At 48.8% G+C, this 15,591-nt stretch overlaps 1 long non-coding RNA gene across 1 annotated transcript; it reads right to left on the bottom strand.

Moving 5' to 3' along the window:
- Positions 1-842: 842 nt before the first annotated feature.
- Positions 843-13,837, bottom strand: LOC122433606. Its single transcript, XR_006267129.1, has 3 exons — positions 13,825-13,837; positions 13,233-13,234; positions 843-1,514 (listed from the first exon to the last, which is right to left on the bottom strand). It is a non-coding gene; the product is annotated as an uncharacterized LOC122433606 (long non-coding RNA).
- Positions 13,838-15,591: the final 1,754 nt, after the last annotated feature.

The following is a 15,591-nucleotide window of genomic DNA, read 5'->3' on the forward strand; positions in this document are numbered from 1 at the left end:
GAAATCAACCCTGAATCTTCATCGGAAGGACTGCTGCTGAAGGTCCAATATTTTGGCCACCTGCTGTGAAGAGCTGACTCATTGGAAAAGACCCTGATGGCTGGGAAAAATTAAGGGCAGGAGGAGAAGCGGGTAACAGAGGATGAGATGGTGGGATGGCATCACTGACTCAATGGACGTGATCTTGAGCAAACTCTGGGAGATGGTGAAGGACAGGGGAGGCCTGATATGCTGCAGTGCGTGGGATCGCAGAGAGTCAGAGACTTAGTGACTGAACACCAGCAAGCGGGGAGGAGGAGGGGATGGCTCAGGTGTGCGCTGCCCGTGCTGGAATCCCTGTTGTGCACCCAGGGCCAGTGCTGACCTGCCTGGCCGGGGCCTGGCAGCTGAGACAGACGTCTGGGAACAAGGGTTCTGATGCACCCGCCCTGCCTGCTGCTGCCTGGCTCACAGAGCCTTTGGGAGACAGACAGCCTGGCTTCTCACCACCTGCCCACGCCCCCCTCCCCTCCACTTGTGCCTTAAGTGCCCCTCCTTCTGGAACCCCCTTCCAAGGGCAGAGTTGACATCACCCTCCCAGGTCAGCTCAGAAGGCAGCTGCTTAGCTGCTTGAGAGACAGGGCCTGCCCCCGTGTCTAGAGGGCTGGGGGTGGGCCAGGCTCCTGCCGGCCCAGTAGGACAGCCCTCGTAGAGAAGTGGAGTGAGGTGGATGAATGCAAGAGGCTCGCTTTTTTTAAATTTAATTTTATCGAAGTATAGTTGATTTACAGTGTTGTGTTAGTTTCTGGTCTACAGCAAAGTGATTCAGATTTATATATGTATAATATATATTTTTTCCATTATGAGTTATTACAGGATATTGAACATAGCTCCCTCTGCTATCAGTATATAGTCGGACCTTGTTTGTTTTATATATGGTAGTTTATATGTGCTAATCCCAAACTCCTAATTCACCCCTCCCCTTCTTCCCTCAGGTAACCATAAGATTTTCTGTTTGTGAGTCTGTTTCTGTTTTGCAAAGAAGTTCGCTTGTATCACATTTTACATTCCACACACAAGTGATATCATGGTATTTGTCTATGTCTGACTTCACCTAGTATGATGATCTCTGCATCCATCCATATTCCCACAAATGACACTTCATTCTTTTTTATGGCTGAGTAATATTCCAGTGTATGTATATGTGTGTGTGTGTGTGTGTGTGTGTGTATAAACACACACACCACATCTTCTTTATCCATTCATCCTTCAGTGGACATTTAGTTTGCTTCCATGTCTTGGCTGTTGTGACTAGTGCTGTGTGGACATTAGGATGTGTGTATCTTTCCCAGTTAGAGTTTCTCTGTTTATATGCCCAGGAGTGGGATTCCTGGATCACACGGCAACTCTAGGGTTTTCAGAAACCTCCACACTGTGTTCCACAGTGGCTGCACCAGTTTCCATTCCCATCAACAGTGTAGGAGGGTTCCCTTTTCTCCACACCCTCTCGAGGATTTATTCTTTGTAGACTTTTTCTTGACAGGCTCACTTTTTTGATCTGTCTTTCCATCTGTCCAAGAGGCACCATCTCCTTGACTCGAATGGCCCGTCTGAGACAAGATCCTGAAGATAAGGCAGGAGGACTGGGTGGTGTGTGTACCACTCGGGGGGGAGGGAAGAATGTGAACAGTTTGCTCCCAAACAAACCCCCCAATCAGCAGGCCTGGGGGAGGGCCAGACGGCAAAACCGGAACTGAACTAGGAGGTGGAGGATTTGGGGAGCAGTCTTCTCTGGGTTTGGCTACAGATGTCAGTTTCAATATCCTTGTCTGGGGCGTGTGGGGAACCTTAGACAAGGACCGAGTCTTACTATGTACCCTCCTATTCCTTGTGCTCATCACAGGACATGCCATCTTGTAGGGGCTCAGCAAATCATTTCTAGACGGATGTATATAAGAATGGGACTAGCACATCATGTGACCCTGGGCAAGTCACTTCTCCCCTCTGTGTCTGTTTCATCCTTTGTAGGAGGGACTGTCCCTAATTTTCCTCAAGTCCACCGTCTTGAGCTGACCCCTCCCATCCCATTGTTGGTCTTTGGCCTGCAGAGGCCCCCAAGTGGATTGTGGGCATCTCCCTAGCCTTTAGGGGATGGCATGGCAGTTGCTGCATCTGGGCTCAAGGGCATGCTGCCTGCAGGGGGCAGGGGGGCACTGAACCAGCCCTGCGCTCCAGAGAACTCAGCGCCTCCCCCAAGAGGGAGCATTCACAACGCTGCCTGCCCCCAGCACCACTCCCTGGACGGCTGGAATAAAATCCAAAATCCTGACTGTGGCTGACCCTGCTGAATCTCTAACCCCCTGACCCCTCGCCCCTCAGTTCTCTCCTGCCTCTGGGCCGCTGTAATGCTCTTCCACTGCCTAGAGCCCCCTCCTCCAATCTTCCTTTTGCTACATCTGCTTCACACTTCAGACCTTCACTCAGATGCCAATTTTTCAGTCTTCCCCTAAGCCCCCCACCATTATTCTCCATCCAAGAACCCTGTTCTTTTTCTTCATAAGATTATTACAGTTACATATTATTTGCTCGCTTTCTTTTGGGGGCAAGGCTGGGTCTTTCTTGTTCCCTATGGTAGCTGGCATAGAGGAGATGCTCCATAAGTGTGTGTTGAATGAATTCATGAACAAGGACCTTACCAGTCTTCATTCCCGTATCCCCCATCTCCCAAGTCCTGTTTCCACGTTTTTGACTTCCTGAGGGTTTGATTGGTGCTGGGCACAGTGCTAAACCTTCTGTGTAGCAACCCAGTGAGAAAGGCATTCCTAGTTCCCATACTTCACAGATGTGACAGTCGAGGCTCAGAGAGGTGAGGCCACAGCCCCCAGGTCACACAGTATGGAGTGAGGAAGGAGGATCCGACTGTAGTCGCTCCAACCTCCAAGGCCCATGCTCTGAATCTCCACCCAGCCATCCTGAGGTGGGTCCCCGTCCTGGCCCCCAGCCCTCTGCAGAAAGAAGCAGGAGCTGGAGATTTCCATGGGGCCCCAGATGTCCCACCTGGACAGTGGCCTGGCTCGGGGTAGATCAGCCTCCGGGCTGTGTTCTGCTGTTCCTCACTGCTTCCCAAATTAGTTCCACGTTCAGCCCAGGGCCTGTGGTTTCCACTTGTTTTCTGTAACTGGAGCTTCCCCGGCGCTTGGCACCGAGATCCAGAACTCGGCATCGGCTCAGCTTCCCGATTTTCTTGGATGTTGAGATGATGTCAGATGGTATCACTGGCAGAGAAAAGCCCAGGGGTCAGTAGGTAGATCGCCACCACCCCGCCCCTTACTCAGGTAGGAAGAAGCATCGCGGCATCGGCAGAGCCTCCTTGGCTCGTTTCGTCCTGGCAACAGATGATGGAAATTGAGAGCTCAGAGTGGTTGGGTGATTTGCCCAGGGTCACACAGTAAATGAGAAGCAGTGGGCAGTCTGTACAAAACATCCAAGCGCTTCCTTCCAGATGCTTTTCAGGCAGTGGACAGAACTGGAACATGGGGACCCGGAGTGGTGAAAAACCAGACCTTGCCCGCACAGGGCTCTGACTTGAGCAGAAAATGACCGGAATGAGTGCAAACAGTGATCAAAGCAACACCCGCCAACATGAGACAATATATATTTTTAGACAGTGAGTGAGTCAGCCCTTGATGATTCACAGGCCTGGCTGGGCTTGCAGGGCAGCCCCAGGCCGCCAAGGGCAGGGCAGGAGATCAGCCACACCAGGGACAGGCAGGCTAGAGGGGGCTGAGGGCCACATCGGGGGGCCCCTCCTTGTCATCTGTTCCATCAAAGGTTGGATGCTTTGCAGAAGTGCTTGGAAAGAGCTCACGGTAACAGAACTAGAAGGTGATGTTAGAGGCAGCTTCATGTCACTTGCTAGCCCTCCACGCTGGGGTAGGTGCTCGGGAGGCAGCGGCAGAGAGCGAAACTGACAGAGCCTGGAACTCCTGCAACTTCTTCGTGGGCCGTCCAGTCTCTGTCACAGCAATTCAGCTCTGCTTGTTATTTTTGAAGGGAAAAAGACATTTCATTGAGCTTTTGCTGCATAAATAGCTACAAAAAGCTGGTAGGGAGCAGCTGCCAGCGCTGTCTATACAGGTCACTAAGGGACCCGTGGGCAGGCAGATTGGGAGGGAGCCTGGTCATGACCGGAGGGGGAGACGGTGCCCTGGATGCTACTTGGCACAGAGAGTCTGATACGAGAAAGTGGGAGGGGCTTGCAGTAGGCAGTATGTAAATGAATGGGTGTGGCTCTGTGCCTATAAAGCTTTATTTATAAAAGCAGGAAGCGAGCCAGTGTTGCCCTGGAGGCCATAGTTTGCTGAACCCTGTTCTCTTAAGATACCTCCCTACACCCCCTGGCTCCCCTTATTTGCCCTCCAGTGACTGACAGGGGCTTTCCAAGTGGTGCAGTGGTAAAGAATCCACCTGCCACGCAGGAGGCACAAGAGACTTGGGTTCAGTCCCCGGGTGGGAAAGATCCCCTGGAGAAGGAAACGGCAGCCCACCCCAGTATTCTTGCCTGGAGAATCAATCCCATGGACGGAGGAGCCTGGCGGGCTTCAGTGCGTGGGGTCTCAGAGTCAGACACGACTGAGCACAGAACAGCAACAGCAGGGTGACTAATAGACGCCTCCCCGCCGTGACTCACCTGAAGCCTGGTCTCCTCCCAGGTAGCTCGCTAGAAATGGCTACAATGCTCTCCTTTCAGTGAAAACGTGTTCTTGGTTGGCTTCACAAGCCCCCGACACACAAGGATTTATGGACATATTGGACTGTGGTCTCCTTGGTGGCAACACCCACGTGTCACTCTGTGTCCAGCAGGGGGTAGAAAAGCCTTTACAGAACGGTGACCCCCCCCCCCGCAGGGCCGTGCCCAGTCTCATGTGTCTTCTTTAGTGAGAAACTGGCAACAAACAAAAGAGGTATTCGGCAGACCAGGGCCCTTTCTTCGTCTCTGTCCCGCAGGGAGTCTCAGTTCAGTTCATTCGCTCAGTCGTGTCCAACTCTTTGTGACCCCGTGAATCGCAGCATGCCAGGCCTCCCTGTCCATCACCAACTCCCGGAGTTTACTCAAACTCATGTCCATCGAGTCAGTGATGCCATCCAGCCATCTCATCCTCTGTTGTCCCCTTCTCCTCCTGCCCCCAATCCCTCCCAGCATCAGGGTCTTTTCCAATGAGTCAACTCTTCGCATGAGGTGGCCAAAGGACTGGAGTTTCAGCTTCAGCATCAGTCCTTGCAATGAACACCCAGGACTGATCTCCTTTAGGATGGACTGGTTGGATCTCCTTGCAGTCCAAGGGACTCTCCAGAGTCTTCTCCAATACCACAGTTCAAAAGCATCAATTTTTCGGCACTCAGCTTTCTTCACAGTCCAACTCTCACATCCATACATGACCCAGGGAGTCTGGGCAGCCCTAATTTCCCTCCCCGCCCCTAGTTCATATGACAAGTCCAGCAGGAGAGAGATGAGGGGCCATGGGAAGGGCCCTGACTGGGACCCCAGCCCTGTGTGTTGTGGGCACACAGCTTTCTCATCTGCAAATTGGACGGAGACAAGACCCACCTCCCTGAACTTGCTCAGAGGTGCATGAGTTGGCCTCTAAAATTCAAGGTGAAATGTCCCACCTGTTAATTATATGTATGTGGGTGTATATATTCTCAGACAGACAGTCTCCAATATACAGTTGTTCTACTTAATGATGGTTCAACTTAAATTTTTTACTTTAAAAAAAAGTTTTATTTTTGGCTGCTCTAGATCTTTGCTGCTGTGTATGGGCTTTCTCTAGTTGTGGCAAGCGGGGGCTACTCTCTAGTTGTGCACAGACTTCTCACTTCTCATGGCTGTGGCTTCCCTTGTTATGGAACCCAGACTCAAGAGGGCAGGCTCAGTAGCCACTCAGCATGTGGGATCTTCCTGCAGCAGGGGTTGAACCCGCGTACCCGCATTGGCAGGAGATTTCCTAACCACGGGACCCCCAGGGAAGTTGACATTTTTTTTTGCTTTAAACAGTGTGAAAGCGCTGTGCCTTAAGTAAAGACCCAACTTCAAATTTTGAATTTTGATCTTTTCCTGGACGAGCAATACATAATATGCTCCTGCCTTGTGATGCTGGGCAGTGGCGGCCATGTGATCACAAGGGTAAAAGACCAATGAATGCCCTTACTGCTATTCTGTACTTCACGTTCAGTGTGTATTCAATACATTATGTGAGTTACTCAACTTGACTGTAAAGTGGGCTCCGTTAGATGCTTTTGCCCAGCCGTGGGCTAATGTAAGTATTCTGAGCATATTCAAGGTGGGTAAGCCTCAACTCTGATGTTTGGAAGATCAGGTTTATTAAGTACGTTTTCCATTTATATTTTCAATTTATGATGGGTATTTGGGGATGTAATCCCATGGTAAGTCGAGGAAGATCTGTGTGTGTGTGTGTATGTGTGTATGTCCATAAATAAGTAATATACATAAAATCTCTCTCAGGAAGAGACATGTCTTAGTAGCATCGCTGTGCTCGGTCATTGGCTCGAAGCAGCCTCTGGAAAGATGAGCTGCTCTTTCTACAGCTGAAAATCTATAACATTGTTGAGAACTTGTTTTGTGCCAGTCTGAACTAAGCCCTTCAAGAGAAAATGAAGTGAAACTGAAAGTCGCTCAGTCGTGTCCGACTCTTTGCCACCCCATGGACTGTACAATCCATGGGATTCTCCAGGCCAGAATACTGGAGTGGGCAGCCTTTCCCTTCTCCAGGGGATCTTCCCAACCCAGGGATCGAACCCAGGTCTCCCACATGGCAGGCTGATTTTTTACCAGCTGAGCCAGAGGGTTTTATTTAATTTAATCCTCAAATGGTCATGTGAGTTGGGTACTGTTCTTTCTGCCATGTTACAGATAAGGTCCAGAGAGGTTCAGTAAATTGCCCGAGGTCACACAGCCAGCAAGAAGGATGCACACCTGGGCAATTGCACCCTGTGTAAACAGCACCCCTCAGGGGCCTAGCAAAGAGTGGGAGTAATTGCTAACTGGTATGTTTTGCCCAGAAGTTGGACCCAGGCCTGGCTGGATGCAAAATGAACTGTACTATGAGAGATGAATACATTATTATGTCCAAGAAAATTAGCAGAATTTCAATAGCTTCCAGTATCCAGTCTACAGTCAGATATTCTCAGTTGTCTCAATCTATAAAAATATATTTTATAGCTGCTTTTTTAAAAAAATTATTTTTGGTTGCATTGGTTCTCAGCTGCGGCTTGCAGGATCCTCGATGCACCATGAGGGGTCTTTTGTTGCAGCGCGTGGGGGCTTCTCTGCTTGTGGTTTTCGGGCTCCAGAGCACACAGGCTCAGCAGGTACGGTGCATGGACCCTGTTGTTGTGCAGCATGTGAGATCCCAGTTCCAGAACCAGGGATCAAACTCGTGTCCCCTGCGTTGCAAGGCAGATTCGTAACCACTGCACCGCCAGGGAAGTCCTTTCATAGCTGCTTTTTTAAAACCAGGATCCTATCCCACCCGGTTCACACCTCACATTTGGTTATGTCTTTTCAGTCTTCTCGACTGCAGCCCTCCAGGCTCCTCTGTCCATGGAAATTTCCAGGCAAGAATACTGGAGTGAGTTGCCATTTCCTACTCCGGGTGGTCTTTCAGTCTTTTACTCTTATTTTCATCCTGCCATCTTTCTTTCCCCCATGACTTTGACTTTTAGAAGAATCTAGATCTTTCATCTAATGAAAGTGCTAGTTGCTTCAGTCATGTCTGACTCATTGCAACCCTATGGACTGTAGCCCACCAGGCTCCTCTGTCCATGGAATTCTCCAGGAAAGAATCCTGGAATGGGTAGCCATTCCCTTTTCCGGGGGATCTTCCCCAGCCAGGGATTGAACTCACGTCTCCTGCCTTGCAGGCAGATTCTTTACCATCTGAGCCACCAGGGAATCCCATCATCATCACATTATAGATGCTCTCAAATTCACATTGTCTAATGATGTGATCCTGAGGGGCTTCATGCTCCTCTGTCTCCTGTATGTCCTGTCACCTGGAAGGCTTAAGCCTTGAGGCTTAACTAGTTTCTGATGCAGCTGGTTAAGCAAGAATACCCCATGGGTGACGTTTCATTGCATCACAATGGGCAACTCATACCAGCTGTTTATATATCACTCAGTGATGCTGAGTTTATTTCTTAATGTTGGTGTTGCCTGCTTGCTTTCCCCACTTTACACTCTATTGTCCCTTGTGCAATAAGCAGCCCATGGGGTGATGATATCTTGGCGCTGGGAGAGTATGCTGTCCCCAGATAGCCTTTCACCCAGGGCTTCCACAGCCAGCAGAGATCCTTGCCTGATTATGAATTGGTTACCACATTGGAGTCTGCAAAGCTTATTTTTCTCTTTCCTTCTATGTTTTTAGCTAGTGTTCTTCTATTTGCTCGCTTGCATGCGTGCTTAGTCGTGTCGGACTCTTTAGGACCCTATAGACTGTAGCCCACCAGGCTCTCCTGTCCATAGGATTTTCCAGGCAAGAATACTGGTGTGGGTTGCCATTTACTACTCCAGGGGAGCTTCCCAACCCAGGGATCGAACTTGTGTCTCCTGTGTCTCTTAACATCTCCCATCTCCTGCATTGGCAGGCGGATTCTTTACCACTGCACCACCTGGGAAGCCTGGTATTCTTCTATGGGAGGAGCTTTCCCCCCACTTTTATTTTGTCAAGTGCAGTCAATTTCCATCATTCGTGGTAGTTAGGTTCTGTGGGGTCACCTCAAACCCTGAACCATTGCTTTTAGAGGAAATACAGGGTTAGCTTCCTGAGAGTCTTGGGTCACAATCTTTTGGTCAGTCTATCACTATGTAACTTTGTTTTATGTGCATTTCTGTTTAAAGTCTTTTTATTCAATATGTGTTGTTGATTCACTAACATCAAGCTCATGGCCAACAGTGCTGAAACTCATGCCTGGATGAAGCTTATCTCATGCACATTTTCTCTGCAACACACATCTTAGACTCTTCTTGGGCTTAGGAGCATTACACAGCACTTTACTATGCCTGTGGCCATTTTTAGCAGCAAAATCACCGAGAAAAACCACAAAAATGCAAGGTGGGGGGGGAATACCCTGGCTCTCAGACCACAAAAAGGACTTTTGTTTATGGTCTGAGAACTGAAACAAGTAGGCAGGTGTTGCCTTGTTCAGCCTCACCTGTGAAAATCCATGTCAAATGAATCTTTTTTTTTTTTTAACCACTTGGTACATGTCCAAGAATGACTGTGACTGTTGCTGGGTGAGTGAGTGTTAATTTGAGGATTACAAATAAAGTTGAGCGAGCAGACAAACTTGCAAATACTGAATCTGTGAATGACGAGGATACACACGGTATCAGTGTGGACATAGAGATATTTATTTATTGAATACCTTGCCATTCATTATAGTCAGTGTTCATCTCAAAGTTCAGAAGTCTAAGTTTAGCCAAGGGGAGTCCCTTCAAGCTGGCTTTTGTGACCTTTGGCATGATTCTTTTTGTCTTTTTCTTGCTTTTTGGTACAAGATATCATAAGGCCACTTGGAATCAGCCATTTCTCCAAAAAGCCTCAGTTAAGAAGAAACGATGTTTAGAAACCACGACCTGAGTATTAGGTGTGTTCAGTGCTACTGGGATGTCAGTGTTCCTAGACCATTTCAGAAAATATATTTGTATATGAAAATCATGTACACATTTGTTGTTGTTCAGTCGCTCAGTTGTGTCTGACTCTCTGTGACCCCATGAACTACAGCACGCCAGGCTTCCCTGTCCTTCATTATCTCTGGGAGTTTGCTCAAAGTTATGTCCATTGAGTTGATAATGCCATCCAACCAACATCCTCTGTTGCCCTCTTCTCCTCCTGCCTTCAATCTTTCCAAGCACCAGGCTCTTTTCCAACGAGTTGGCCCTTCGCATCAGGTGGTCAAAGTATTGGAGCTTCAGCTTCAGCATGTATGCATATCGATACATGAATGTGTGTAAGTTAGTCGCTCAGTCGTGTCCGACTCTTTCTGACCCCGTGGGCTATAGCCCGCCAGGCTACTCTGTCCATGGAATTCTCCAGGCAGGAATACTGGCTTGGGTTGCCATTTCCTTCTCCAGGGGATCTTCCCAACCCAGGGATCAAACCCAGGTCACATGCATTGCAGGCGGAAGCTTTACCGTCTGTGCTACTAGGGAAGCCAGGTACCTGAATGTGTGTTGATATTTCTGATTCAGATTTCACATATCCAAAAGAGTGTTTTCTTCATTAGTTTTTTATTGTGATAAAATGTTTATTTGGCTGTGCTGGATCTTACAGCACTCAGGATCTTTTAGTTGTGATACATGAGATCTAGTTCCCTGACCAGGAATCAAACCCTGGTCCCCTTTATAGGAGGCGTGCAGTGTTAGCCACTGGACCACCAGGCAAGTCCCGTGTGACTTGCCTTATAACAAAATTTACCGTCTTAACCATTTTTTGCAACTATCACCCACCATCCCTCATCTCGGAACTTTTCATCATCCTAAAGTGAAATTCTACACCCATTAAACAATAACGCCCTATTACCTTCTCTGCCCAGCACCTGGTAATCACCATTCTTCTTTCTATGAATGTGGCTGTTCTAGGTACTTCATATAAGGGGAATCATGTAGTATTTGTCCTTTTGTGTTTGGTTTCTTTCAATTAACATAATCTTTCAGGTCTCATCCTTGTTGTACCATATGTCAGAATCTCCTCCCTTTTCAAGGCAGAACAATATTCCATTGTATGGTTATACCACATTTTGTTTATCCATTCCTCCATTGATGGAGATTTGGTTTGTTTCCACCTCTTGACTGTTGAGAGTAATGCCTCTGTGGACATGGGTATACAAATACCTATTCATCCTAACTGTTTTTATGTTATATTTGTACTTCTTTTCTCTTACACTGAAAATCTAGACTTCTAATATCAGTTTTTACTTTTTGCTTTATCTACAATATGTGTAGAATCGTTTCAAAATTGTAATAGTGGGAATTTCTAAAAATAGTGGACAAAAGCAGATTGGTGCGGGAAGGGGAATGAGTAGTGACTGCCTAGTGGTTTGAGGGTTTTATTTTGATGTGACAAAAATGTTTTAGAACTGTAATAGCAATAGTTATACAACATTGTGAATGCTGAATGTCACTGAATTGTAACCTTTAAAATGGTTAATTTTATGTGTTCTGAATTTCATTTCAGCTTTTAAAAAAACATTACTGGATGCTAGCTAAGATTCCTTTGCATTTCTTTTCATCCTTACACTGTGTCACTCTGAGGAAATAACAGTCTGATCGCTGTGTTCAGAAGTTCTGAGAAACACTTTTCTCATTGTGGTTCTGTTATCAATTTGTTACACGAGTAGGTTCACTTGCTTCTATTTTGTTTTCACATTTGGGTGTTTTTGTTTTCTTTTTTAATTTCATTTCTGGAGCATAAAACAATATATGAATGGAACAAAGTTCAAAAGCCCACTCCCATCTGGGACCCCTCATCTCTAATCCCAACCAGCTCCCTTTCAGCTGGTTTGAGGTACTGTTTTTATGAGTTTCTGTTCATTTTCCTTTCTTTTTGCAAAACTGAACATAATAGGTAGATACAGATATTCCTGGAGAAGGAAATGGCAGCCCACTTCAATATTCTCGCTTGGGAAATCCCATGGACTGAGGGGCCTGGCGGGCTACAGCCCATGGGGTCACAAAAGAGTCAGACATGACTTAGCAACTAAACTACAAACAACAGATATTCTTACTTCTTCTCGTCCAACACAAAAAGTAGGGTGCTGTGTTCACCATTACATGCTTTATTTTTTTCCACTTAAAATTATAAGGAACAATAACATTTTATCAAATGTCAGGAATAGTTTTTCTCAAGTTTGTAGGTTGCCTTTCATTTCTGAATCAAGTTCCCTAAGGCTGTCAGAGATGACTGCTATGGGGCTGGAGTTTTGACCACTGAGTAGAACTTTCTGGGTGGAGAAGAAGAAAGCCAGTTGGGAACAGCATGTGGCAAACCAGGGAGGCATCAGAGGATGGAGTCCAGGACCAAGTCCCTAAGGCTGGAGTGGCGATGAGGGGTGTCGCAGTGCTGGGTGCTAGGGAGCCACTGAAGGCTCTAGAGCTGTGGTGTGACCTGGTGGGCCTGGTTTAATGATGGATCCAGGACTGGGAAAGGACCGCTTAGAGGGCCAGCGAAGGCCTATCTGAGAGGTGCCAGTGTTTCTCGAAACTCCCTCAGAGCTCTTAAATTCAGAGCCGAGGGCAACTCTGGTGTGTCCTGAGGCCTCTCCCCGCCCTGGGGATTGGCCAGGCCGTGTCTCCACCTTGTGACCGGCGGTCCTCCTCCACCCCAGGGCCCCCCTGAACCTCCAGAAAGATTTAGGCCCATTAAACATGATGCAGCTACTTATGGGATCTTGGCCTTCAAGCTCACAGCTCTTTCTCACCCCTTGGCCACAGCCTTGATGTGTGACCTGACTGGGTTTACGGGATCATCCCAATGGGCTGGTGGGCCGGGGGGGACATGTATCCTTGGGCCGTTGAGGAGCTGGGGGAGACCCGGGAGCAGCTGTCCAACCCCAGAGACCCTCTTCCAAAGCCTGGGCGGCTCACTGGGTGGGAAGGGATGTGAGCCTGGGCACTCGCCCAGGTCGTGGGGAGAATGAGGCAGAGAGAAGCCTCTGGGTGGAGTGGACGGGAGGTGGGTGGCTCCCCGGCCCTAACCCCACCGGTCATTTCAGAGACCACGGAAGGCCTGGGGCAGGGTGGAGACGTCAGGGCTCTGCCTGGACTCAGGGACTCCTGTGACTCACTGTCCCAACACTGGCTCCTTGGTATGCCCTCTCAGTGGAGAATTCCCCCTACCCCTGCCCACCCCAGTCTGGAAGCAAGGCACCCCTTCCATCTGTGGGGTCTCGGATCACATAAACCGGCTTCCACTCTGGGCTGTGTCCTTCCAGGTGAGCCCCTTCACCCCTCCGAGTCTCTTTCACACCCTCTTCCCTTAAAGTAGCCTTTCCCAGGTGCCGCTAATGGTAAAGAATCTGCCTGTCATTGTAGGACACTTGGGTTCAATCCCTGGTTTGGGGAGATCCTGTGAAGAAGGAAATGGCAACCTGCTCCAGTATTCCTGCCTGGGAAAATCCCATGGACAGGGGAGACTGGCGGGCTACAGTCTATGGGGTTTCAAAGAGTTGGATACGACTAAGCGACTAAGCACATAAACCCCTTAAAATAAGGGGATCATTTGACATACTTGGGACACAGCCTCCCTGTCTACACAAGGGTGTCCACGTGGTTCCCTCCTGCCCTTCATCTTGGCAGAGATGGAAGACCCTGGACTGCTTGAAGTACCAGAGACTGGGGGCTAGGGGTCTGCACAGAGCTTGCCAGATATTCCAACCAACAGGCACCCACCAATCCTGTCCCCCTGGAACCCCTCTGCCCTTGACCTTGAAGGTCAAGCCCCCCCACACACCCACCCCCTTCCTTCTGGCCCCAGGCAACAGGAAGCCCCAAGTGACCCTGGGCAAATCTCTCCCCTTCCTAGCCTCACTTCCTTCATCTCTGGGCACAGAGTTGGACGCAGTGGTCTCAAAGGTCCTTCAGTGTCCAAACTCCAGGGTTCTTTTTTTTTTTTTAACAGTTGTATTCAAATACAGTTTACATACACTTCAGCCACTTAAAAGTACAACTCAGTGGCTTTTGGTATATTTGCAGATATGTACAACCATCACCACTATCAGTTTTAGAACATCTTCAACATCTCAAAAAGAAACCTGGTACCCATGAACTAGCAGCCCTCCTAGCCTCCTCCCCCCACCTCCAGACACCACCATCTGCTTTCTGTCCCCTGGATTTCCCTATCTGGACTTTCACATGAGTGGAATTGTGGAATACGTGGCCTTTTGTATCTTGCTGCTTTCAGTTTTCAAGGTTCATCCATGTCCTGGCCTGCATCAGTATTCTTTTTTTACAGCTGAATGATATTCCATTACATGGATATACTACGTTTTGTTTGTTCATCTGTTGATGGTCCTTTGGGTGGTTTCTGCCTTTTGGCGCTCATGAATAAGGCCGCAGTGACATTTGTGTACAAGTTTCCGTGTGGATGTAAGTTTCCAGTTCTCTTGGGTGCATATCTAGGGGTGAAATTGCTGGGTCATAGGGTAACTCTGGGTTTAGCCATTTGAGGAATCACCTGACTGCTCCACCAAGGATTCTGTTTAGGTTTTCCTAACTCTTCTGTGAGAGTTTCTGGGTTAAGAAGAAAAGCTGCCCACCATCCTGCTCAATAGCCTAATAGATTATTCGGGCCTGTCTGTCCACTCACAGCCAGCCCTGCCTTCTGGATCCTGCAGTGACCATCAGGAGGAGATCAGAGTGAAGGCAGGATGAGGGTCACAGAAGGTTCTAGGTCCATGGCTTTAATCCTCGCCAGAGTCTACCACACCGGCACTGTATGACCATTTTTTGTTGTGATGTTTTTAAAAAAATCATTCATTCATTTATTCTGTTTTTGGCTGTGCTGGGTCTTTACTGCTGCCCACAGGCTTTTCTCCAGTTGCGGCAAGCAGAGGCTGCTCCCTCTAGTTGAGGTGCATGGGCTTCTCATCGAGGTGGCTTCTCTTGTTTTGGCTCATGGGCTCTATGGCACGTGAGCTTCAGTAGTTGCGATGCATGGGCTTAGTTGCCCTTCGGCATGTGGGATCTTCCCAGAGCGGGAATCAAACCCATGTCACCTGCTTTGGGAGGCAGGTTCCTAGCCACTGGACCCCTAGAGAGGTCCCTGGTCATTTTTTGGATGAAAAAGATTGAGGCTCTGAGAAATGATTAAACTCACTGGCTGTCAAAAGCTACCTAGTGGCCAAGCTGGGATTTGACCCAGTCTGTCTGGGCCCAGGGTCTGAGCACCTAACCAGCAGTCTACACTGCTAACGCCCCTTGTTACCGAGCTGGTGGAGACTGAACTGCCGCTCAGGCCTCTGGCATGGCATAGTTCCAGGGTTCCTGTTCTGCTCAGAGAACCTGGGAGTGGAGTTCCGACGCTGATGCCCATGACCCCGGGGACTGTTGCCGGGTGGGGGGAGCCTGGCCCAGCCCCTCATCTCAGTTGGCATCCGTGTCAGTTCATGTTGCCCAAGCCTGCTGGCTGATGAGCTGTGGTTGCGTTTCCGAGAATGTCACAATTAGTTGATTCCCCAACAGCAATACCCCTCCCCTGCCTAACTCCCCTGGGATCTGTCCTCAGCAAGAGGGGCTGGGGGGAGGGCAGGGTCACCCCAAAAGGGAGGCCCCTTATCCTGCTTTCATGCATGCTCAGTCGTGTCCAACTTTTTGTGACCCCATGGACGATAGCCTGCCAGGCTCCACTGTCCATGGGGATCCTCCAGGCAAGAATACTGGAGTGGGTTGCCATTCCCTCCTCCAGGGGATCTTCCCAACCCAGGGATAGAACCCGCATCTCCTACGTCTCCTGTATTGACAGGCAGATTCTTTTACCATTGCATCTCCTGGGAAGCCCTTACTCTGCTTTCAGTTCAGTTCGGTCCAGGCGCTCA

Source organism: Cervus canadensis, chromosome 32, assembly GCF_019320065.1.
Source record: "Cervus canadensis isolate Bull #8, Minnesota chromosome 32, ASM1932006v1, whole genome shotgun sequence".
NCBI classification, from domain to species: domain Eukaryota; kingdom Metazoa; phylum Chordata; class Mammalia; order Artiodactyla; family Cervidae; genus Cervus; species Cervus canadensis.